The sequence below is a fragment of the Anomalospiza imberbis genome, unplaced genomic scaffold (assembly GCF_031753505.1).
Source record: "Anomalospiza imberbis isolate Cuckoo-Finch-1a 21T00152 unplaced genomic scaffold, ASM3175350v1 scaffold_70, whole genome shotgun sequence".
Taxonomy (NCBI): domain Eukaryota; kingdom Metazoa; phylum Chordata; class Aves; order Passeriformes; family Viduidae; genus Anomalospiza; species Anomalospiza imberbis.
The window spans coordinates 578,318-603,054 of record NW_027100314.1 but is presented as its reverse complement, the minus strand read 5'-3'; positions in this window follow the sequence as shown (position 1 = coordinate 603,054).

Sequence of the window (24,737 nt, the reverse complement as noted above, 5' to 3'; positions counted from 1 at the left end):
CTCAGGACAAATGTAAGCATCCTGCAGGGACGGATGACAAAATCCAGGCAACAGAGAGCTTTCAGGACTGATGGGAGCATCAGGGCGCAGGTGACGAGAAGGGTGACAGGGAGCATGGTGAAGGGTGAGCTGGCACAAGGGCTGGCACAGGGTGGGCTGACACAAGGGCCAGTGGTTGTGTTGTGCTCTTTGCTGGACGCTGGAGTTTCCATCTGGAACATCACACCTGTGACATCACAGTGGATCTAAAGAGCGTCTTGTTCCGAGCTGAGCAATCTTCCCCAGCCCATGCTGCTCACAGCCCTGTTGCCAAGGATGGGGCATCCACAGCCTGGGCCAGTGCCTCAGCAGCCTCAGTGTAAAAGAGCAGCTTCCTCAGATCCAACTTCAGTCAGCCTCCTGCAGTTGAAAGCCATCCCCCCTTGTCCTGTTGCCACGGGCCCGGCTGAACACTGTCCCCGTCTTTCCTGTGGGACCCTTCCAGTCCTGCAGAGCTGCAGTGAGGCCTCCCCAGTGTCTCCTCTTTCCAGGCTGAGCATCCCCAGCCCCACTTGGACAGCAGTCAGGTAGATCAGGGGGAGTCAAGGCTGAAGTCAAACAGCATCAGGAACTGAGAGGTGGAAGCTTTAGGCCCAGGTTTGCCTCTATAATAACAGTGGAGGGGAAGATGGTGGGACACTGGCTCTGTTCTAACCGGTGAATATTTTCTTTTTTTTTTTTTTTTTCCTTCTTTTCTGTCATGCTGATGCAGGTGTTGCTGTTTGCAAGGAAGCTTGGCACAATATCCATTGTCTTCTCCATTTGTGAAACACCGAGCAGAGTCTGGGCACGCTGATGATGCAGAGCAAAACCTGCAAATACACCGGTGATCCTGAGCCTGGAGGGTGCAGCTAAACCCGGCCAAAAATAATTTCTGGAAAGTCAAGCCTGGTTTACATTTTCTTGAGTTTGGCTATGCCAACTTCACCAGTCATTCATAAAAAAGCAAACATAAAGCTCAAACCAAAACGGACAAAAACCCAAACAAACAAACCCACACTAAGCAATCAAACAAATAGATAAAAAAACCAAATAAAACCAAAGAGAATGAGGAGTTAGTATTAGTTGTGTGGATATCACAGCAGGCAAATGGCTGCTTCCCACAGGATCACCATGAAAAGCCACATATAACAGCTGCTCCAAGATATACCCAACAGGAGAACTGTAAAAGTGATACATGGCCACTTTGGGGGCAGCTCCACATTAAGGTGAAGGATGAGCACACAGTGGTACAGATCCAGCATTCCCCACCCTCCAGGCTGCTGTGTGCTCCTGATGATGCAACTGAGAGCTTGGATAGCAGCAATGACAAAACTGCCTCTGGAATCAAAGTAGCCCCTCCTTTCTCCCCCTGAACAATCAGCAAATTCTTGGTTCACTGATGCCTCTGCCAAACGAGAGGGGAAGGTGTGGAGATACAGGGCAGCAGCCCCCCCACATTTCCTCTGGTGAACTAGTTATTACTGGGGGAGAAAGCAGTGCTCAGGCTGGGGAGCTGATAGCACTTTGGAGTGTTTCCCAGCGTGAGGCACAGAATACCTCTCTTGTCTGTATCTACTCTGACTCCTCTGCTGTGCACCAAATGATCCCAACAATCCAGCACATTACCCTGGCCAACCTGTGCTGCTGGACCTCCCTTACTCTAGGGCTAGTACCACTTGTGCTAACACCCCCCTCTGAATAAATATGCATGGGAAGCCTCTGGTGCTCTAGGGAAAGAGCATCGGATCAATACATGCTGGATAATTCCATCATTCTAACTTTTCTGCCTCTCGGGGGCAGGATTCTGTTGTGTTTACTTTTACGGAAGAACTCCGAGGGACATGAAGACCACCTAAACCATGATAAAACTGGTGATAGTTTTCTGCATCCTGCCACAACCCCATGGCCAGAAACCAGCTGAGTGGTCTGAAATAATTGTGGTAGCATGCAGAAAAAAAGTAAAAGGATCTTTTGAAGCACAAAAAGGTTTGTACGCACCCAAGCGTACAGGACTGGCACAATTTCACATTAACACAAACTCTAGAAGAATTTTGGCTTTGGTCTAAAAATACTGAATGGCTTTTTTTTTTTTTTTTTTAAGTTTAAAGTATTGATTTAAATCCTGGGGAGAACTTGATGTTAATGTTGTGACACCTACCACCCAACCACCAGTTACGCTTGGCCTGATAATTTTTGGAATTGGACCATACATAATCAGGAAAACAGGTCAACAACAAATATTCTTTAATCCAGCGTGGTCTCTCAAACAAGTAAAATTGCTGATGCAAAAAAATGTCTCAGAATTCAGCCAGCTTGTTCACCTTTTTTGTAAACTTCTTTTCAGTATTGGACGACCTGGTTGCGACAGCGGAACCCTTCTAAAAGACGGATGCTAAGAGACATAACCGGTGCTGTGGGAACAGGATTGGGAATTCTAAATAGCATTGATTCAGAAGTATTAATGAATACATTGGCTGCCACCACTAGAGATTTGACCAAATTCCAACAACCACTGCAGTCGTCCTTACTGGCCTTGGGAAGACATCAGTGCTTGCTATCAAACATATTACCAAGTTGGGAGGAAGCAAGCGTACATGATCACAAATTGGTAATTGATGCACTCGGTGCCACACAAAAGAACCTTTCTTTAGCTCTCAGCTGTGTCCAGGCTCAATTATGGATGCAGTCGGTTGCTGCCTCGATTATAAGAGAAGGTGAAGAAGGCACTTTTCCTACTGAGATTCGGAAAATAGTTTGGGACAGTGCTGCTGATTTTGAAAAGGAATTCCAATCCCGGTGGAACCTAGTGAACTTTACCTATGACCCCATCACAAACATAGCCACAGCTTTTGTGTTAACCGTACGTGATACCTCAAGTGCATTTGGTATTCCCCATCATTGCACTAGGACTGGGACACATATGGAGCCACTGGGAATGTGCTGGGGCCAACTGGGACCACGCTGGGGGCAACTGGGGACAAGGGTGAGTGACTGGGGCCCTGCTGCGAGAGACTGGGATCATACTGGACTCATACTGGGATCTTACTGGGAGTGACTGGGACTATTCTAGGGGCAGCTGGGAGAACTGGGAAAACAATGGATGGCACTGGGAACAACGGGAACAGTGCTGGGGGCAAATTGTATCATAACGGGGAATGACTGGCAGCAACTGGGCTCCTGCTGGGAGCAACCCCTGGCGGCCCCGGGAGCCCCGGACCCCTTTCCCGGCCATGCCGCCCCTCCAGCCCCAGCACCCCCCATTGCCGGGGTGCCGGCACTGCCAGGGGTCCCCCCCTCTCGGGTTCCCCGCTGGGGCTTCTGGGGCTCTTCTCTCTCTGGGCTCCCGCTCAGGGCAGCCACGGCTCTCCTGAGGCTCCCCAAAACCGGTGTCCCCCCCGCCGGGGGCTCTGCTGCCCTCACCGCCCACCGGGACCCCCGGAAAACACCTCCCGGGGATTCACCGATGTCCCCCCGAGGGCCAGCTGCGGCTCGGCTTTGGAGCCCTGCCAGCTCCAAACATCCCACCCAAAAAAAAACCCCAAACCCAGGGAGCCCCGGGATATTTGGGCCGAGCTCCCCCTCCCCGGGCACCTGCGGGATTGGGGCGATGCTCCCGGGGGTGCTGCGAGCTCAGGCAGCGCCAGGGCCACGCGATTCCTTCTCTCCTCTCCTCTCCTCCGGCTGCTCCCTGCTGCCGCTGCGCCTCTTCCTCCCTCCCTCCTCCTCCTCCCCCGCTCCCAGATCCTGAACCGTGAGGGGAAAGGGGGCGAGGAAAGGGCGGAACCGTGAGGAGAAAGGAGCGGGGCCAAGGGGACGCACTGTCCTAAAAAAGCCCGGTTTGACCCAAAATCACCCAAAAGGGCATCAAATGTAGTCTACATCCACATGGTTCAGCCTGACATCAACGAAATGGGATTAAAAGTATCCAGAGGGCTCTAAAATCCAACCAAAGAGGCTTAAAACTGCCCCAAGTGTTTTATAGCCCTCCAGAAATGGCTTAACATCACCCGTAAATCTTTCAAATGTGACTAAAATCCACCCTGAAAGTATCTGGTCCAGCCTAAAATCATCCAAATGTATCTAAAATCACCAAAATGTCCCTGACACTAACACAACAAGACCTAAAATCACCCTAAAAAGGCTTGGTTCAAACTAAAATTGCCCAAAGAAGCAAAAAACCCTACTTAAACGGGCCCCAAAACACCCAAAAAAGGGACCTAAAAATCACCCACACAGGATTAGGATTCACCCATATGGGCCCAGTTTTTCCTAAACTCACCCAAATGGGCCCCAGCCCCACCCACATGGGCCTAAAATCACCCAAAGGGGTCTGAAATCCCCCCTAAACCCCACCAGATTCGGCCTCAAATCAGCCACAGGGGCTGAAAATCCACCCGAAAAGGCTCGGGATCCCCGCAAGGGACCTGAAGCCCACCCTAAACCTGCCCGGTTCGGCCCAAAATCCCCCAAAGGGGCCGAGCCCGAGGCCGAGCCCGGGATCGGCTCCAGGGTCGCTCCGGGACCTCCGCGTCCGCTCCAGGCAGTTTTGGCCGCGGCCCCGGACGGGCCTGGGCGGGACCGGGAGGGACCAGGGAGGGCTCGAGAGGGGGTTTGGGCATCTGGGGCTTTTTTGGGCTTTGGGGAATCGTGTTGGGAGTTTACAGGGAATTGTTGGGGTTTTTGGGGAGAGTTATTGGGTTTGGAGGCAGTTGGGGGATTTTGGGGAGTTTGGATTTTGAGGGGTTTTATTGGTGCTTTGAGTGGGAAGTTGTTTTCCTGGGGGTATTTGGGGGTTAATTGAAATTTTTTGTGTTTTTTTTAGAATTTTGGAAGGTTTTACTGGGATTTTCTGGGGATTTTGTGGGATCCTCTGGAATTATTTCTGGGTTTTATTGGGATTTTTAGGGGATTTGGAGGCAATTTATTGGAATTGTGGGGGCATTTAGTGGGATTCTTTGGGGATTTGGGTTTGTTAGGTATTTTAGTGGGGATTTGGGGGGGTTTTTGTAGGTTTTTTTTAGGTTGTTGTCGAGATTTCTTTGGTCTCGTGAGTATTTTGTGGGGCTTCTTGTGGTTTTGGAGACATTTTTGGCGAGGATTTGTGGGGTTTAATTGGGATTTTGTGGGCTTTTATTGGGATTCGAGGGTGTTCTAATGGGAATTTGTGAAATTTAGTTGCAATTTCATGGGGTTTATTGGGACTTTCAGGGGTTTAAAGGAGACTTTGGTGCCTCTCAGCTCTTCCCCACACCCTGGGACAACTCCAAAGCCCCCCAAAACTCCACTAAAACCCCCCAAAATCCCCCAAAAATCCCAATTAAAAACTCCTAAGCACCAAAGAATCCTACAAAATCCCAATGGAACCCACCAAAAAAAAAAAAAAAAAAAACCAAAAACGAACAAAAAAAACCGCCCAAATATTTCAATAAACCCCCCAAAAAATAACCACCCCAAAACCCTAAAAAAACCCCTAAAATCCAAAATCCTCAAAACCCACAAAACCCCCATAACCCCACAAACCCAGTAATTCTCTCCAAAATCCAATAATTCCCCCTAATCTCCCAACAAAATCCCCCAAAGCCCACACATGCCTCCAAAATCCCCCCAAAATCCCCCCTGAGGCCCCCCAGACTCACCGGGGGCCATCCTGGATCAGGGGGGCACCGGCCGGTGGAACAGGAGCCACTTCAGGGGGCCCGCGGAGCTTTTTGGGGAGGGGGCACCATGGGAGACCCCCCAAAAATGGGGGAGGGGAACCCCTGTGGTACCCCCTCCCCAGGAAAGCCCCCTCCCCCGGTTCAGGAATAGCCAAATTCAAGAAAATGTAAACCAGGCTTGACTTTCCAGAAATTATTTTTGGCCGGGTTTAGCTGCACCCTCCAGGCTCAGGATCACCGGTGTATTTGCAGGTTTTGCTCTGCATCATCAGCCTGCCCAGACTCTGCTCGGTGTTTCACAAATGGAGAAGACAATGGACATTGTGCCAAGCTTCCTTGCAAACAGCAACACCTGCATCAGCATGACAGAAAATAAGGAAAAAAAAAAAAAAAAAGAAAATATTCACCGGTTAGAACAGAGCCAGTGTCCCACCATCTTCCCCTCCACTGTTATTATAGAGGCAAACCTGGGCCTAAAGCTTCCACCTCTCAGTTCCTGATGCTGTTTGACTTCAGCCTTGACTCCCCCTGATCTACCTGACTGCTGTCCAAGTGGGGGCTGGGGATGCTCAGCCTGGAAAGAGGAGACACTGGGGAGGCCTCACTGCAGCTCTGCAGGACTGGAAGGGTCCCACAGGAAAGATGGGGACAGTGTTCAGCCGGGCCCGTGGCAACAGGACAAGGGGGGATGGCTTTCAACTGCAGGAGGCTGATTGAAGTTGGATCTGAGGAAGCTGCTCTTTTACACTGAGGCTGCTGAGGCACTGGCCCAGGCTGTGGATGCCCCATCCTTGGCAACAGGGCTGTGAGCAGCATGGGCTGGGGAAGATTGCTCAGCTCGGAACAAGATGCTCTTTAGATCCACTGTGATGTCACAGATGTGATGTTCCAGCAGGAACCTCCAGCGTCCAGCAAAGAGCACAACACAACCACTGGCCCTTGTGTCAGCCCACCCTGTGCCAGCCCTCGTGCCAGCTCACCCTTCACCATGCTCCCTGTCACCCTTCTCGTCACCTGCGCCCTGATGCTCCCATCAGTCCTGAAAGCTCTCTGTTGCCTGGATTTTGTCATCCGTCCCTGCAGGATGCTCACATTTGTCCTGAGGAAGGTACGGTGCCATTCCATGGAGGTGGACACCCCCCAGCTGCCCGGCTGGGCTGGAGTTCTGTGGGGATGGGGTGGGACAGGGACCCCACTCTGAGGTGTTGCTATCTCTGCAGGCTGTCACAGACAGAGAAGAAGAGATGGAGGTGGACATGCAGGCTGATAGAGAGGAGGAGATGGAAGTGGATGGGGAAGAGAGTGGAGACGAAGAGATGGAGGTGGACATGGAGATTGATACCGAGGAGGAGATGGAAGTGGATGGGGAAGAGAGTGGAGACGAAGAGATGGAGGTGGACATGGAGATTGATACCGAGGAGGAGATGGAAGTGGATGGAGAAGAGAGTGGAGAGGAAGAGATGGAGGTGGACATGCAGATGGATACAGAGGAGGAGATGGAAGTGGATGGAGAAGAGAGTGGTGAAGAAGAGATGGAGGTAGATGTGGAAGAGGAGATGGACGTGGAAATGGAAGAGTACCTTGAGGACATGGACATTGATGAGAAAGATGAGGAAGAGGCCATGATCTTGGGATGAAGACCAATACCAGCAGCAGGACAGGCATGTGGTCCCCACAGGCAGAGTGGGTCCCCTGCTGCCAGGCTGGGACTGGGCTGGGTGGTCCCTGCTCAGGGATGTGGGACCCGGTGCATTGGGTTCTGGTGGCCATCCCCAGCCTGTGCTGCGCTTGCTGGGCCAGCCTGGGGGCACATGGAAGAGCCCTCTCTGCCTGATTGGAGTGACTGTGCCTCTTGCTTTTCCTCAAGGATGAAGGAGATCCCGGACAGAGATGCCACCCTTTTGTACATACGTTGTAGAGTTTGTTGTTGTCTTTAGGCTATAGGTTTTAGGGCTTCTTTTTGGCTTCTGTAAATACGTTTCATAGACTTTTGTTAGATATGTTCTTGGGTATATACGTTCCATAGATAGTTGTTGTTACAAATATTCTTACAATGTAAATGTGTTCTGTGTTTTCTTTGCTGTTTTTCTGAAAATAAACAAGCTTTATTTTTCACACCCCAGTTCTCTTTCCATTTGCTAAAGGCACAGGTAGCATTTGCAAAGTTGTGGTTTCCGCTTGCTCCAGGTTCCCAGGGCTGGAGGTCGGTGGGGGCGCTGGCACAGCCACAACCATGTGCTGCTACCCAAACCAGGGTAAGCTGGACCACATGGTGTCGCTTAACGAGGTTTCTATAGCAGCACACAAAAATTAGGTTCCTCAAGAACTGTTATTCCCTTTTCCTCTCGATGCCCTCGGGCTGCAGGTTGGGCACCAAAATCTGTGTTGGTTTGAAAAGACAGGTGTCTGCTAAGGAAGGCAGGAGCCTTCCTGGAAATGGAAAATGTAAACCCCCTCCCTCCAAATTATTATAATTTTGAAATTAAAAGGCTCTCAGGCAAAGATATGGGAATAGGAATAACAGTTCTTTACTAGAAAAACTTAAAAGATAACTGCAATAATACAAACAAACAGAAAAACCAAACTGCTGACAGAGTCAGAACACGACCTGACACGCTGTGGGTCAGGGTGTTGGTAGCAGCACCCCAAACCCAGCTGGGGGAGCGGAGGTTTGGGGGGAACAATTGGAAGGGGGTGGGAGAGGGGGCACAGGGGGAGGTGGGACCCACTGAGGCTCCCCCAGGTCACCCCAGGACCCCCAGGCCCCGTCCCAGGCCCCCCAGTTCCCTCCGCAGCCCCGGCTGAGGGGGGCTCAGCCCAGGAGCCGCCGTCGTTCGGGGCTCCCCCGAGGGCAGCCAATGGGAGAGCTCCCGGCTCAGAGAGGCCCCAGCAGAGGAGGGGATCTTGTCCCTCCTCGAGGGCCCTGAAGGGTCTTCAGGCCCCTCTGAAGAGGAGTTTTTCTCTTTTTAAGGATTTTTGGGGGGACCTCACCATTTCAAGGGTGTTTTTTCCTCCCCATTTTCAGGTGTTTGTGGGGCCACAGCCCCACAAGCCCCTTTTCAGGGGTGATCATGACGGCTTTAAGTGACATTTTTCTGGGGGACTCACTCCAAGCCGCTGTAGGGGATGTTTTGCCCCCCAGGGTGGATTTTTGGGGTTTAAGGGCCCCCGCTCTGGTCGGGTCCCACTCTAACTCCCCTGAAGAGGCGAACACCACTGCTGCTGATTCCGGCAGCGGAGCCCGGGGAGGGTTGGGAGTCCTGGGAGGATTTAGGGGTACCTGGGAGGGTTTGGGGGGTCCCAGGAGGGTTTGGGAGTCCCGAGAGGATCTGGGGGTACCCGGGTGATGCCGATGATGGTGATGGGGACCCCGTGCTGAGTATAAACTTCCTTGAAGAATTCCTGGGGGGGGTTTGTCTATCTCCAGGGTTTTTTGGGTCCTGGTGGATTTTGGGGGGATTCCCAGGGGGGTTTTAGGGATTCCCAAAGGGGGGGATTGGGCAATCCCAGGGTGAACCCAAGGCTGGTTTGGGGTACCTGCTGGTGACAGAGATGGGGAACCCCTGCCAGGACCGAACCTTCTCAGGGGGGTCTGGGGCGTGCTGGGAGGTCTTGTGGGAATTTTGATGTCCTGGGAGGGTTTGGGGGGTGTCTGTGTGGGGTTTTTGCGGTCTTGGGGAGTTTTTGGACGGCCCAGGGATGGTTTTGGGGTCCCGGGGAGGTCGAGGTGTCCCGGGGGGTTTGGGGGTCCCAGGAGGGTTTGGGGGTTCCTGGGTGATGCCGGTGACTGAGCTGGGACCCCGTGCCGGGTATGAACCTTCTCACTGCGCACGGGCAGTGTCAGCGTGTTCAGGGAGATCCTGGGGGGCCCGGGGGTCACCCCAAAACCCAGGGGACCCCAAATGCTCAGGGACCCCCCCCAAACTCCCCTCACCGTTGGATCTGCTGCAGGCAGGGGGGCACCAGCACTCGGCCCCCACCCCCACCATCACAGGGGGCTGTGGAAGAAATCTGGGGGTGCACGGACAGGTCAGGGGGACCCCCAAAGTCCTGGGAAAGGGTAAACACAGGGGAACTCCCAGGAATCCCCACTGGGGGCTTAGGGGAGATCCAGGAGGAGTTTGGGCGAGCTTAATTGTGTCACTATCGTCAGGAAAGGGGACTCCAAGGGTCCCCGGTGTCCCCATTCCCTGCAAAAGGTGGGAAAACCCAGGCTGGCTGGGAATAGGGGTCTCAGATGTCCTCGGTGTTGAGGAAAGGGGGGGCTGGGCACTGGGAAAGGCAGGAATAGGGGTCCAGGGGGTCTCTGGGTGAAGGAAAAGGGGGCTCTGGGTGCCTGGAGGGTCGGCATGGCCAGGAAAGGGGTGCAGGGCTCCCGGGGCCGCCAGGGGCTGCTCCCAGCAGGAGCCCAGTTGCTGCCAGTCAGTCCCCATTATGATACAATTTGCCCCCAGCACTGTCCCCGTTGTTCCCAGTGCCATCCAGTGTTTTCCCAGTTCTCCCAGTTGCCCCTAAATTAGTCCCAGTCACTCCCAGTACGATCCCTGTATGAGTCCTGTATGATCCCAGTCTCTGCCAGCAGGGCCCCAGTCACTCACCCTTGTCCCCAGTTGCCCCCAGCGTGGTCCCAGTTACCCCCAGCACATTTCCAGTGGCTCCCAGTGTGTCCCAGTCCTAGTGCTTGTTCTGGTGCTTTCCATGAACTGACTGAACTCTTGATTTATGAACCAATGCACTAGATGTGGAATCCTCTACACTGAACTCAGAAACAAATGCCCTCTGTCAGAGCATTTTCATCTTCTAGATCACTTTCAAGATGCCCATGGGGATGTTGCAATGATTATCACACAGCTCTCCATTTCTGGCTGCAGGCTCTGCAGATTCTTTCTCTGCATTCAGTCCGGCCTGCATTCCCTGACAATTCCTGGTACCCCCTCATGGTTTCTTAGGGTAAAACAGTAACAATGAAAACCTTACCAATGGCACAACTGCCCAGCCCACAAGGAAAAGAAAGAACAAGCTGTCAAATCCTTCAAACATTTGCCCTGCTATGCTGCAAGAGTTGAGCTGCACACACGTTGTGGAAAGCCAAGAGAAACTGCAGCTGGTGGCACATCTTGTGACAGAAGCTGCACCTCGTTCTCCAGGAAAGGTTCTTGGAAAGAGCAAACAGGAGTGTGGAGAAGATTCTGGGAAAACTGAAACAGCTTTTAAGGAATGAAATGAAAATGGCAAGAAACAACTGAAGATGTTTTTCTCTGTTTTTTTTATGCTCCTCTTTTCCATCTTGAACTACTGCTCCATCCCCTTAATCCAAATAGATCTCATCTCTAAGATTCATTACTTGGCGAATTTTAGACCCTGTAAAATACCATGAGCTACACACAGTTTCACAGTTTGCCTTCCCCATTTTTGTTTTGTTTTTTTTGTTTTTTTTTTGGTTTTTTTGGGTTTTTTGGTTTTTTTTTGTTTTGTTTTCTTTTGGGTTTTTTTTGGTTTTTTTTGTTTTTTTAATCATTGCTGGAGAGGTAAGTGCAGTGCCTGGGTAAGGTACAAATTCTACATTCAGGGAATGTGCTCCGATAGGGTTTGATCCTCAGCGGGGACAAGGCACAGCAGCGCTCAAGGGGATACCTATGCCCCTGTGCAGGAGTCCAGACTCTGGGTCTGGGCTGGACAGGGCAAAGTTCCCGTGTTTGGACAGGCTCAGGGGCTGCCCCTGGGGAGCGGGGGGCTGGGCGCGGGGGCGAGCGGGCAACGGAAAAACGGACACGGGGACAAACGGCCCCGGAACTCCAGTTGCAGCGGCAGCAGCAGCGGCAGCGGCAGCAGCGGCAGCAGCGGCAGCAGCGAAAGCAGATAGTCTATCGACCCCCTCGCATCTCCTCTCCCTCTCCCGCTGTCCCCCACCCTCTCCTGCTCTCCCTTTCACGGTGTCCCCTCCTCTCCCAGTCTCCCTCTCCCCTGCTGGCCTGGGCCATGTCCCCAGCCCGTCACCGGCCCCGTCCCCGCCCCGGTTCCCGTCCCCGTCCCCGTCCCCGGCCGTCCCGCCGGGGTCTCGCCTCTGCCCGGCTCTGGGCGTGCTGGCGGTGGCGCTGCTGGGCGGGCATCAGTGCCTGGGGCTGGGGCGGCACCACCGCCCTCTGGCTCCGCCTGGCCCGAGCCCGGCCCCGGCCCCGACGTGGGCTCCAGTCCCGGCCCCGGCCCCGGCTCCTCCCGGGCCCCGCGGAGGACACACGCGGCGCGGCCGCTCCCGCCGCCCCCGCTGCGGCTTCCCTGGCCCGAGCTCTGCCGCTCGGCACCGCGGCCGCCGGCCCCGAGCCGCCGCTGTCCCGTTCCAGGGACAGAACGCCTGGGGAGGGCCGGCCCGGGGCGCTCGGGGGGTGCTCAGGGGCCGCTCCTGGCCCCGGGCCGAGCGCTGACAGCCGCGTCCCGCCCGCAGGGAAGTCGCAGCAGGGCCTGAAGGAGCGGTACCGGCTGGGTTCGCTGCTGGGCAGAGGCGGCTTCGGCAGCGTCTTCGCAGCCACGCGGCTCTCGGACGGCGCCCCGGTGAGCGGCGGGGCCGGCGGCGGGCACAGGAGGAGGGGGCGGAGGAGGAGGAGGAGGAGGAGGTGGAGGAGGAAGGGAAGGAGGGGGAGGAGGAGGAGAAGGAGGGGAAGAAGGAGGAGGAGGAGGTGGAGGAGGAGGGAAGGAGGGGGAGCATGGGGCTGGGCAGGGCAGGTGGCGAGCTCAGCCCGCTGCTGCTCTTGGCTTGCAGGTGGCCATCAAAAGGGTGCCAAGGAACCGCGTCCGGCACTGGGGCGAGCTGGTGAGTGAGCGGGGCCAGCGGCAGAAGCTGGGCGGGGATGAGCCGAGGCCCGGCAGGCTGGAAGCCACCAGGACACCTCGAGGGAGAGCAGGCGTGGGGCCAGCGCAAGGCGCGGAACATCCCGGGCCGGGTGAGGGGTTCCCGACCCCCGGCACGGCATCAGCCCCACTGACGGCATCGCGCTCCTCCTGCAGCCCGACGGCACCAGCGCACCCCTGGAGGTCGTGCTGCTGGCCAAGGTGTCCACTGGCTTCCCTGGTGTCATCCAGCTGCTGGAGTGGAAGGAGCTCCCCAGTGACGTCTTGATGGTGCTGGAACGCCCGGAGAGGTGCCAGGACCTGCACCATTTCATTCAGGAACGGGGGTTCCTGTCTGAGGAGTTGGCGCGGGAGCTGTTCCGCCAGGTGCTGGAGGCCGTGCGGCACTGCACCAGCTGCGGGGTCCTGCACAGAGACATCAAACCAGAGAACATCCTGGTTGACCTGGCCACCGGGCAGGCCAAACTGATTGACTTTGGCTGCGGCACCTACCTGCAAGACACAGCCTACACTCGTTTTGCAGGTGAGCCCACGCAGGGGTGTGCTCTCAGTCCCGTCATCTCATGGCCCAACACCTCACAGCCCAAGATGGGTGTGGCAGCGGGGATTCTCCCTTTTGCTGCCCTTCATGGCACTGAGATTTCAGCTGCGTTGCTTTTGAGCAGGGCTGGGTGGGGAGCCAGCTTCCAGCCCTGCTGGCAGCCTTTGCCCACCACTCTGCCCAGGACTGGGGCTGGGGCTGGGGCAGCCAGCCTGACAAAACACCCGTGGGTGGGGGTAGCAGAGAGGGGGGCCGGAACCTGTGTCCCAGCCGGTTTGGTGTGCAGGTGACAAAGGGCTTGGACTGCTCCACTCACCTGGTTTGTTTTGGATTCATAATGTTTTTGGGGCAGTGCAGGCAGGGAGGATGAGGGCATGGTTTTCCCAAGCAATGAGTGGGTTTTTTCCTGTCATGGTCGGGCCTTGACAGGACTTCTGCTGCCCTCTTCCAGCACCAGTGGCTTCTTTTCCATCCCCGAGTCTGTACACAAGTCCCAGATGCTGGCGAGAGGGCAGCGGTCACCCCGTGTGCCACTGGGGCAGCCCCCACACACCCAGGGATGCTGGGGCCAGGCTCAGGGAGCAGCAGCGTCCCCCTGATGAACCCCATCTGTATTCCATAGGAACACGGTCATACAGCCCACCAGAATGGACCCAATTTGGCTGGTACTACGGCAAGCCAGCTACCATCTGGTCCCTGGGCATCCTGCTGCACCAGATGGTCTGCGGGGAGCACCCTTTCAGGAGGAGCCAGAACATCAGCTGGGACCATCAACTCTCGCTGCCACAACGGCTCTCTCAAGGTGGATCCTCATCTCTGGCCACGGGGGCAATACCAGTGCTGGGAGACAGCAGCAGCTCGTCAGCATCCCGCTCTGGCAGCTGCTGAGGAGGTGGCACATGTCCTGCTCTCCTGCTCTCCTCCAAAACAGGGAATTGATGGGGACGTTTAGGCCCAGCTCTGAGCACATCCAGCATGGCCTGGGCACGGGAATAGTGGGGCAAAGCCAACAGGAGCCTTCTCCAGCTGACCGGCGGTTTCTGGTTTCTCTGCCCAGAGTGCCAAGATCTGATCAGGCGGTGTTTATCCATGCTGGACTTGGACAGGCCCTCTTTAGAAGAGCTGTTCTGTGATCCCTGGCTGCAGGATATTGATCTGCCCTAGAAGAAGGGAGAGAGCCACAGGCACGCTTTGATGCAAGGCCCTGGTAAGTTACAGCTCCACACATGCCTTGGCAATGAGAAGCAAAGGAACCCAGACATTTTGTCCTGCCTGTGTCACTGCCCAGGGGTCATCAGATGGGAACACGCAGCCCTTGTACTGGAGCTCAGCTGCTCTGCCTAGCACTGGTGGCCACCATCCGAGCTGGTTTTGCTTGTCCTGGTTCCCTGACAGCTGGGGCCCTGGGCAGAACCCTGACAGCCTGGGCTCACCCCAGGGAAGGAGAAGGAGCCCCTGGAGAAGCTGTACCAGGTGGGGCTGCTGCTGCTGGGGACACGGAGGATGACATCAAGGGTGACAACCTCTTCCTCCACCTGGTCACCGGCAGCTGAGGATGATGGACTTTGATTCTGGCACCTTCTCCAAAGCCAGGCTGCACAGGGAATGTGTAGATGAGTCCACACGCAGGGGGATGCTCCCAGATTTGGGCATTGCACAGCCTGGCCAGGAACCAAAGGTTCCCCCCTTTGCTGGGGCGGATGCAGCTGATCCTTCAGTCGGCTGCCAGGCTGCTTTTGGCAGGGCTGGGGGGATGGGCTGGGGTGCTGATGAAATGGGAGTGGGCTCCTGGCCCTGCCAACAGCCCCAGCACCCACCGTGCCCTGGGCTGGGGCTGGGGCAGCCAGCCCGACACAAACAAACCCCCATGGTGGGAGCAGAGGTGGGACTCCAGAACCTGTGCAGGGGCTGCTTTGCTTTGCAGGCAAGGAAGGGCTTGGGCTGCTCCACTGCCCCTGTTTGCTTGGGATCACCGTTATTTTGGGGGGCAGTGCAGGGGGGAAGGGAGAAAGGCCTGGGCTTCCCTCACCTGTGGGTGGGTTTTTCCCTGGCATGCAGGGGTTGGGCCTTCCTCAAGCCCCTGACAGAGATAAGATTTTTGACCTTTTTTCTTGTTCCCCTTTTTGTCTGTAATCTATTTTCAATAATTTGTTGTGTGTTTTTCTAGAGGAAGCTTTCCAGGTGGGGTCCAGTCTGGATGGGGAAGTGCTTGGGAGCAGCTGTGGCGTGGATGGGCCGTGCCCTTGGAGAAGGCTGAGGACATCGTTTGGGACCAGCTTTTCTTCCAGCGTGATGTGGGTCTTGTCTGCTTGGCATGGTGGGATCAGAGCTTTGGGGAGATGGCAGCGAGCACAGGAGCATCCTGCTCTGGGCAGCTGCTGAGGGCTGGATGTGCCGTGGCTGGCTGCAGGCTGGGCACATGTCCTGCCCTCCTGCTCTGCTCCCAAAGGCAGCAGGGATGGGCAGCTCTGGGCACAGCTCTGGGCACGGCCAGCATGGCCTGGGCACCGCGGGCGGCTGGGACAAGGGGACAGGAGCCTTCAGCTGACGGGCGCTTTCTGGTTTCTCTCCTTGCAGCCGGGCTCTGCGGGTGCTGAGGCTGCTCTGGGCTCTGCCAGGGCTCTGCTGGAGCTCAGCACCGGGCCGCAATCAGCCAAAGAAGAAATGGGGTGACCTGCAGCACAGACCTGCTGGAGCATTTCAGCAACACAGCTCAAGTGTGCAGAGTGTACACCTCCAAGGGCAAACATGACACCACCCAAAAATTAAACTTGTTCAATCACTTCTGAAATGAAATCAATCTGGGATGACCCCAAATGACATTTTGCAGCTTGCTCAAGCTGTAGCTCAGCCCTTCCCTGAACTGTTCTCTCCCCCACCTGCCTTTTACTTCCCAACTGCTCCCTCTTGTCCCCCAGTGAGTTCCCAGCCCATGGCAGTCTCCATCACACTGTCGCCTTCCTTGGTGCCCCTCACCATGAGGAAGGCCGAGCCCCAGGCTTAGGGACTCATCCTGTCACTGGCTGAGGAGCAGCAATGTCTCAGAGCTCCAGTGGGATTTTAGTGTCATTCAGAGCTGCTCTCCAGCCCTCAGCTCTCCTCACTGCTGAGTTCCCACTCCCTTTTCCTCGTCCTTGCAGGAGGATGAGCTCAGTGAATCCCCTTGAGCCTCCCCACTCTTCCCAGCCCACGCACCCACCTCAGTTATGCTGAAGCTGCAGCTTCTCTGTCTCCTGTGGCACACCAGTCCAGTCCCCTGTGCGGGGAGCCCCAGCCCCAGAGCACAGCACTCAGCAGTGCACTCCGGGCTGGAGCAGCTCCCTGCCAGCCCCAGCCCAGGGACCCCTCCAGCCCCGGGGCTTGGGGCACCGTCAGCACCCGCTGCTCCAGCCACCGCTTCTGCTGGCCCTGACAGCAACACCCAAAGTGGGGCTGATCCCGAGGGAGCAGCAGCAGGGCCTGGATCTGATCCCTGGATCTTCGGCTCGGCTTTGGAGCCCTGCCAGCTCCAAACATCCCCCCAAAAAAATCCCAAACTCAGGCACCCCCCAGGATATTTGGGCCGAGCTCCCCCTCCCCGGGCACCTGCGGGATGGGGGCGATGCTCCCGGGGTGCTGCGAGCTCAGGCAGCGCCAGGGCCACGCGATTCCTTCCCTCCTCTCCTCCGGCTGCTCCCTGCTGCCACTGCGCCTCTTCCTCCCTCCCTCCTCCTCCTCCCCCGCTCCCAGATCCTGAACCGTGAGGGGAAAGGAGCGAGGAAAGGGCGGAACCGTGAGGGGAAAGGAGCGAGGAAAGGGCGGAACCGTGAGGGGAAAGGGCCGGGGCCAAGGGGACGCACTGTCCTAAAAAAGCCCGGTTTGACCCAAAATCACCCAAAAGGGCATCAAATGCAGCCTACATCCACATGGTTCGGCCTGACATCAACCAAATGGGATTAAAAGTATCCAAAGGGCTCTAAAATCCAACCAAAGGGGCTTAAAACTGCCCCAGGTGTTTTATAACCCTCAAGAAATGGCTTAACATCACCCGTAAATCTTTCAAATGTGACTAAAATCCACCCTGAAAGTATCTGGTCCAGCCTAAAATCATCCAAAGGTATCTAAAATCACCAAAATGTCCCTGACACCAACACAAGAAGACCTAAAATCACCCTAAAAAGGCTTGGTTCAAACTAAAATTGCCCAAAGAAGCAAAAAACCCTACTTAAACGGGCCCAAAACACCCAAAAAAGGGACCTAAAATCACCCACACAGGATTAGGATTCACCCATATGGGCCCAGTTTTTCCTAAACTCACCCAAATGGGCCCCAGCCCCACCCCCATGGGCCTAAAATCATCCAAAGGGGTCTGAAATCCCCCCTAAACCCCACCAGATTCGGCCTCAAATCAGCCACAGGGGCTGAAAATCCACCCGAAAAGGCTCGGGATCCCCGCAAGGGATCTGAAGCCCACCCTAAACCTGCCCGGTTCGGCCCAAAATCCCCCAAAGGGGCCGAGCCCGAGGCCGAGCCCGGGATCGGCTCCGGGGTCGCTCCGGGACCTCCGCTCTCGCTCCGGGCAGTTTTGGCCGCGGCCCCAGACGGGCCTGGGCGGGACCGGGAGGGACCAGGGAGGGCTCGGGAGGGGTTTGGGCATCTGGGGCTTTTTTGGGCTTTGGGGAATCGTGTTGGGAGTTTACAGGGAATTGTTGGGGTTTTTGGGGAGAGTTATTGGGTTTGGAGGCAGTTGGGGGATTTGGGGAGTTTGGATTTTGAGGGGCTTTATTGGTGCTTTGAGTGGGAAGTTGTTTTCCTGGGGGTATTTGGGGGTTAATTGAAATTTTTTGTGTTTTCTTTTGAAGTTCGGAAGGTTTTACTGGGATTTTGTGGGGATTTTGTGGGATCCTCTGGAATTATTTCTGGGGTTTATTGGGATTTTTAGGGGATTTGGAGGCATTTTATTGGAATTGTGGGGGCATTTAGTGGGATTCTTTGGGGATTTGGGTTTTTTAGGAATTTTAGTGGGGATTTGGGGGGGGTTTGTGGGTTTTTTTGGGTGTTGCCAAGATTTCTTTGGGTCTCGTGAGGATTTTGTGGGGCTTCTTGTGGTTTTGGAGACATTTTTGGGGGGGGATTTGTGGGGTTTAATTGGGATTTTGTGAGCTTTTATTGGGATTCGAGGGTGTTCTAATGGGAATTTGTGAAATTTAATTGCAATTTCACGGGGTTTATTGGGATTTTGGTGCCTCTCAGCCCTTCCCCACACCCTGGGACAACTCCAAAGCCCCCCAGAATTCCTCTAAAACCCTCCCAAAATCCCCCAAAATCTGAATATAAAACTCCTAAACACCAAAGAATCCCACAAAATCCCAGTGGAACACACCAAAATTTAAAAAAAAAAAAAAAAAAAAAAAACCACTCCCAAAAATTTCAATAAACCCCCAAGAAATAACCACCCCAAAACCCTAAAAAAATCCCCAAAATCCAAAATCATCAAATCCCACAAAACCCCCATAACCCCACAAACCCAGTAATTCTCTCCAAAATCCAATAATTCCCCCTAATCTCCCAACAAAATCCCCCAAAGCCCATAAATGCCGCCAAAATCCCCCCAAAAACCCCCTGAGCCCCCCAGACTCACCGGGGGCCGTCCTGGATCAGGGGGCACCAGCCGGTGGAACAGGAGCCGCTTCAGGGGGCCCGCGAAGCTTTTTGGGGAGGGGGCACCATGGGAGACCCCCCAAAAACGGGGGAGGGGAACCCCTGTGGTACCCCCTCCCCAGAAAGCCCCCTCCCCCGGTTCAGGAATAGCCAAACTCAAGAAAATGTAAACCAGGCTTGACTTTCCAGAAATTATTTTTGGCCGGGTTTAGCTGCATCCTCCAGGCTCAGGATCACCGGTGTATTTGCAGGTTTTGCTCTGCATCATCAGCCTGCCCAGACTCTGCTCGGTGTTTCACAAATGGAGAAGACAATGGATATTGTGCCAAGCTTCCTTGCAAACAGCAACACCTGCATCAGCATGACAGAAAAGAAGGAAAAAAAAAAAAAAAAAGAAAATATTCACCGGTTAGAACAGAGCCAGTGTCCCACCATCTTCCCCTCCACTGTTATTATAGAGGCAAACCTGGGCCTAAAGCTTCCACCTCTCAGTTCCTGATGCTGTTTGACTTCAGCCTTGACTCCCCCTGATCTACCTGACTGCTGTCTAAGTGGGGCTGGGGATGCTCAGCCTGGAAAGAGGAGACACTGGGGAGGCCTCACTGCAGCTCTGCAGGACTGGAAGGGTCCCACAGGAAAGACGGGGACAGTGTTCAGCCGGGCCCGTGGCAACAGGACAAGGGGGGATGGCTTTCAACTGCAGGAGGCTGACTGAAGTTGGATCTGAGGAAGCTGCTCTTTTACACTGAGGCTGCTGAGGCACTGGCCCAGGCTGTGGATGCCCCATCCTTGGCAACAGGGCTGTGAGCAGCATGGGCTGGGGAAGATTGCTCAGCTTGGGACAAGATGCTCTTTAGATCCACTGTGATGTCACAGATGTGATGTTCCAGCAGGAACCTCCAGCGTCCAGCAAAGAGCACAACACAACCACTGGCCCTTGTGTCAGCCCACCCTGTGCCAGCCCTCGTGTCAGCTCACCCTTCACCATGCTCCCTGTCACCCTTCTCATCACCTGTGCCCTGATGCTCCCATCAGTCCTGAAAGCTCTCTGTTGCCTGGATTTTGTCATCCGTCCCTGCAGGATGCTCACATTTGTCCTGAGGAAGGTACGGTGCCATTCCATGGAGGTGGACACCCCCCAGCTGCCCGGCTGGGCTGGAGTTCTGTGGGGATGGGGTGGGACAGGGACCCCACTCTGAGGTGTTGCTACCTCTGCAGGCTGTCACAGACAGAGAGGACAAGATGGAGGTGGACATGCAGGCTGATAGAGAGGAGGACATGGAAGTGGATGGGGAAGAGAGTGGAGACGAAGAGATGGAGGTGGACATGGAGATTGAGACCGAGGAGGAGATGGAAGTGGATGGAGAAGAGAGTGGAGAGGAAGAGATGGAGGTGGACATGGAGATTGATACTGAGGAGGAGATGGAAGTGGATGGAGAAGAGAGTGGAGAGGAAGAGATGGAGGTGGACATGCAGATGGATACAGAGGAGGAGATGGAAGTGGATGGAGAAGAGAGTGGAGAAGAAGAGATGGAGGTAGATGTGGAAGAGGAGATGGACGTGGAAATGGAAGAGTACCTTGAGGACATGGACATTGATGAGAAAGATGAGGAAGAGGCCATGATCTTGGGATGAAGAGCAATACCAGCAGCAGGACAGGCATGTGGTCCCCACAGGCAGAGCGGGTCCCCTGCTGCCAGGCTGGGACTGGGCTGGGTGGTCCCTGCTCAGGGATGTGGGACCCGGTGCATTGGGTTCTGGTGGCCATCCCCAGCCTGTGCTGTGCTTGCTGGGCCAGCCTGGGGGCACATGGAAGAGCCCTCTCTGCCTGATTGGAGTGACTGTGCCTCTTGCTTTTCCTCACGGACCGATGGAGATCCCGGACAGAGATGCCACCCTTTTGTACATACGTTGTGGAGTTTGTTGTTGTCTTTAGGCTATAGGTTTTAGGGCTTCTTTTTGGCTTCTGTAAATACGTTTCATAGACTTTTGTTAGATATGTTCTTGGGTATATACGTTCCATAGATAGTTGTTGTTACAAATATTCTTACAATGTAAATGTGTTCTGTGTTTTCTTTGCTGTTTTTCTGAAAATAAACAAGCTTTATTTTTCACACCCCAGTTCTCTTTCCATTTGCTAAAGGCACAGGTAGCATTTGCAAAGTTGTGGTTTCCGCTTGCTCCAGGTTCCCAGGGCTGGAGGTCGGTGGGGGCGCTGGCACAGCCACAACCATGTGCTGCTACCCAAACCAGGGTAAGCTGGACCACATGGTGTCGCTTAACGAGGTTTCTAGAGCAGCACACAAAAATTAGGTTCCTCAAGAACTGTTATTCCCTTTTCCTCTTGATGCCCTCGGGCTGCAGGTTGGGCACCAAAATCTGTCTTGGTTTGAAAAGACAGGTGTCTGCTAAGGAAGGCAGGAGCCTTCCTGGAAATGGAAAATGTAAACCCCCTCCCTCCAAATTATTATAATTTTGAAAGTAAAAGGCTCTCAGGCAAAGATATGGGAATAGGAATAACAGTTCTTTACTAGAAAAACTTAAAAGATAACTGCAATAATACAAACAAACAAAAAAACCAAACTGCTGACAGAGTCAGAACACGACCTGACACGCTGTGGGTCAGGGTGTTGGTAGCAGCACCCCAAACCCAGCTGGGGGAGCGGAGGTTTGGGGGGAACAATTGGAAGGGGGTGGGAGAGGGGGCACAGGGGGAGGTGGGACCCACTGAGGCTCCCCCAGGTCACCCCAGGACCCCCAGGCCCCGTCCCAGGCCCCCCAGTTCCCTCCGCAGCCCCGGCTGAGGGGGGCTCAGCCCAGGAGCCGCCGTCGTTCGGGGCTCCCCCGAGGGCAGCCAACGGGAGAGCTCCCGGCTCAGAGAGGCCCCAGCAGAGGAGGGGATCTTGTCCCTCCTCGAGGGCCCTGAAGGGTCTTCAGGCCCCTCTGAAGAGGAGTTTTTCTCTTTTTAAGGATTTTTGGGGGGACCTCACCATTTCAAGGGTGTTTTTTCCTCCCCATTTTCAGGTGTTTGTGGGGCCACAGCCCCACAAGCCCCTTTTCAGGGGCGATCATGACGGCTTTAAGTGACATTTTTCTGGGGGACTCACTCCAAGCCGCTGTAGGGGATGTTTTGCCCCCCAGGGTGGATTTTTGGGGTTTAAGGGCCCCCGCTCTGGTCGGGTCCCACTCTAACTCCCCTGAAGAGGCGAACACCACTCCTGCTGATTCCGGCAGCGGAGCCCGGGGAGGGTTGGGAGTCCTGGGAGGATTTAGGGGTACCTGGGAGGGTTTGGGGGTCCCAGGAGGGTTTGGGACTCCCGAGAGGATCTGGGGGTACCCGGGTGATGCCGATGATGGTGATGGGGACCCCGTGCTGAGTATAAACTTCCCTGAAGAATTCCTGGGGGGGTTTTGTCTATCTCCAGGGTTTTTCGGGTCCTGGTGGATTTTGGGGGGATTCCCAGGGGGGTTTTAGGGATTCCCAAAGGGGGGGATTGGGCAATCCCAGGGCGAACCCAAGGCTGGTTTGGGGTACCTGCTGGTGACAGAGATGGGGAACCCCTGCCAGGACCGAACCTTCTCAGGGGGGTCTGGGGCATGCTGGGAGGTCTTGTGGGAATTTTGATGTCCTGGGAGGGTTTGGGGGGTGTCTCTGTGGGGTTTTTGCGGTCCTGGGGAGTTTTTGGAAGGCCCAGGGATGGTTTTGGGGTCCCGGGGAGGTCGAGGTGTCCCGGGGGGTTTGGGGGTCCCAGGAGGGTTTGGGGGTTCCTGGGCGATGCCGGTGACTGAGCTGGGACCCCGTGCCGGGTATGAACCTTCTCACTGCGCACGGGCAGCGTCAGCGTGTTCAGGGAGATCCTGGGGGGCCCGGGGGTCACCCCAAAACCCAGGGGACCCCAAATGCTCAGGGACCCCCCCCAAACTCCCCTCACCGTTGGATCTGCTGCAGGCAGGGGGGCACCAGCACTCGGCCCCCACCCCCACCATCACAGGGGGCTGTGGAAGAAATCTGGGGGTGCACGGACAGGTCAGGGGGACCCCCAAAGTCCTGGGAAAGGGTAAACACAGGGGAACTCCCAGGAATCCCCACTGGGGGCTTAGGGGAGATCCAGGAGGAGTTTGGGCGAGCTTAATTGTGTCACTATCGTCAGCAAAGAGGACTGCAAGGGTCCCCGGTGTCCCCATTCCCAGCAAAAGGTGGGAAAACCCAGGCTGGCTGGGAATAGGGGTCCCGGATGTCCTCGGTGTTGAGGAAAGGAGGGGCTGGGCGCTAGGAAAGGCAGGAATAGGGGTCCAGGGGGTCTCTGGGTGAAGGAAAAGGGGGCTCTTGGGCCTGGAGGGCCGGCATGGCCAGGAAAGGGGTGCAGGGCTCCCGGGGCCGCCAGGGGCTGCTCCCAGCAGGAGCCCAGTTGCTGCCAGTCACTCCCCATTATGATACAATTTGCCCCCAGCGCTGTCCCCGTTGTTCCCAGTGCCATCCAGTGTTTTCCCAGTTCTCCCAGTTGCCCCTAAATTAGTCCCAGTCACTCCCAGTACGATCCCTGTATGAGTCCTGTATGATCCCAGTCTCTCCCAGCAGGGCCCCAGTCACTCACCCTTGTCCCCAGTTGCCCCCAGCGTGGTCCCAGTTACCCCCAGCACATTTCCAGTGGCTCCCAGTGTGTCCCAGTCCTAGTGCTTGTTCTGGTGCTTTCCATGAACTGACTGAACTCTTGATTTATGAACCAATGCACTAGATGTAGAATCCTCTACACTGAACTCAGAAACAAATGCCCTCTGTCAGAGCATTTTCATCTTCTAGATCACTTTCAAGATGCCCATGGGGATGTTGCAATGATTATCACACAGCTCGCCATTTCTGGCTGCAGGCTCTGCAGATTCTTTCTCTGCATTCAGTCCGGCTTGCATTCCCTGACAATTCCTGGTACCCCCTCATGGTTTCTTAGGGTAAAACAGTAACAATGAAAACCTTACCAATGGCACAACTGCCCAGCCCACAAGGAAAAGAAAGAACAAGCTGTCAAATCCTTCAAACATTTGCCCTGCTATGCTGCAAGAGTTGAGCTGCACACACGTTGTGGAAAGCCAAGAGAAACTGCAGCTGGTGGCACATCTTGTGACAGAAGCTGCACCTCGTTCTCCAGGAAAGGTTCTTGGAAAGAGCAAACAGGAGTGTGGAGAAGATTCTGGGAAAACTGAAACAGCTTTTAAGGAATGAAATGAAAATGGCAAGAAACAACTGAAGATGTTTTTCTCTGTTTTTTTTATGCTCCTCTTTTCCATCTTGAACTACTGCTCCATCCCCTTAATCCAAATAGATCTCATCTCTAAGATTCATTACTTGGCGAATTTTAGACCCTGTAAAATACCATGAGCTACACACAGTTTCACAGTTTGCCTTCCCCATTTTTGTTTTGTTTTTTTTTAGTTTTTTTTTGGGGTTTTTTTTGGGGTTTTTTTTGGTTTTTTTTTTTTTTTTTTCTTTTGGGTTTTTTTTGGTTTTTTTTGTTTTTTTAATCATTGCTGGAGAGCTAAGTGCAGTGCCTGGGTAAGGTACAAATTCTGCATTCAGGGAATGTGCTCCGATAGGGTTTGATCCTCAGCGGGGACAAGGCACAGCAGCGCTCAAGGGGATACCTATGCCCCTGTGCAGGAGTCCAGACTCTGGGTCTAAGCTGAACAGGGCAAAGTTCCCGTGTTTGGACAGGCTCAGGGGCTGCCCCTGGGGAGCGGGGGGCTGGGCGCGGGGGCGAGCGGGCAACGGAAAAACGGACATGGGGACAAACGGCCCCAGAGCTTCAGTTGCAGCGGCAGCAGCAGCGGCAGCAGCAGCGGCAGCAGCGGCAGCAGCGGCAGCAGCGAAAGCAGATAGTCTATCGACCCCCTCGCACTCCTCTCCCTCTCCCGCTGTCCCGCACCCTCTCCTGCTCTCCCTTTCACGGTGTCCCCTCCTCTCCCAGTCTCCCTCTCCCCTGCTGGCCTGGGCCATGTCCCCAGCCCGTCACCGGCCCCGTCCCCGCCCCGGTTCCCGT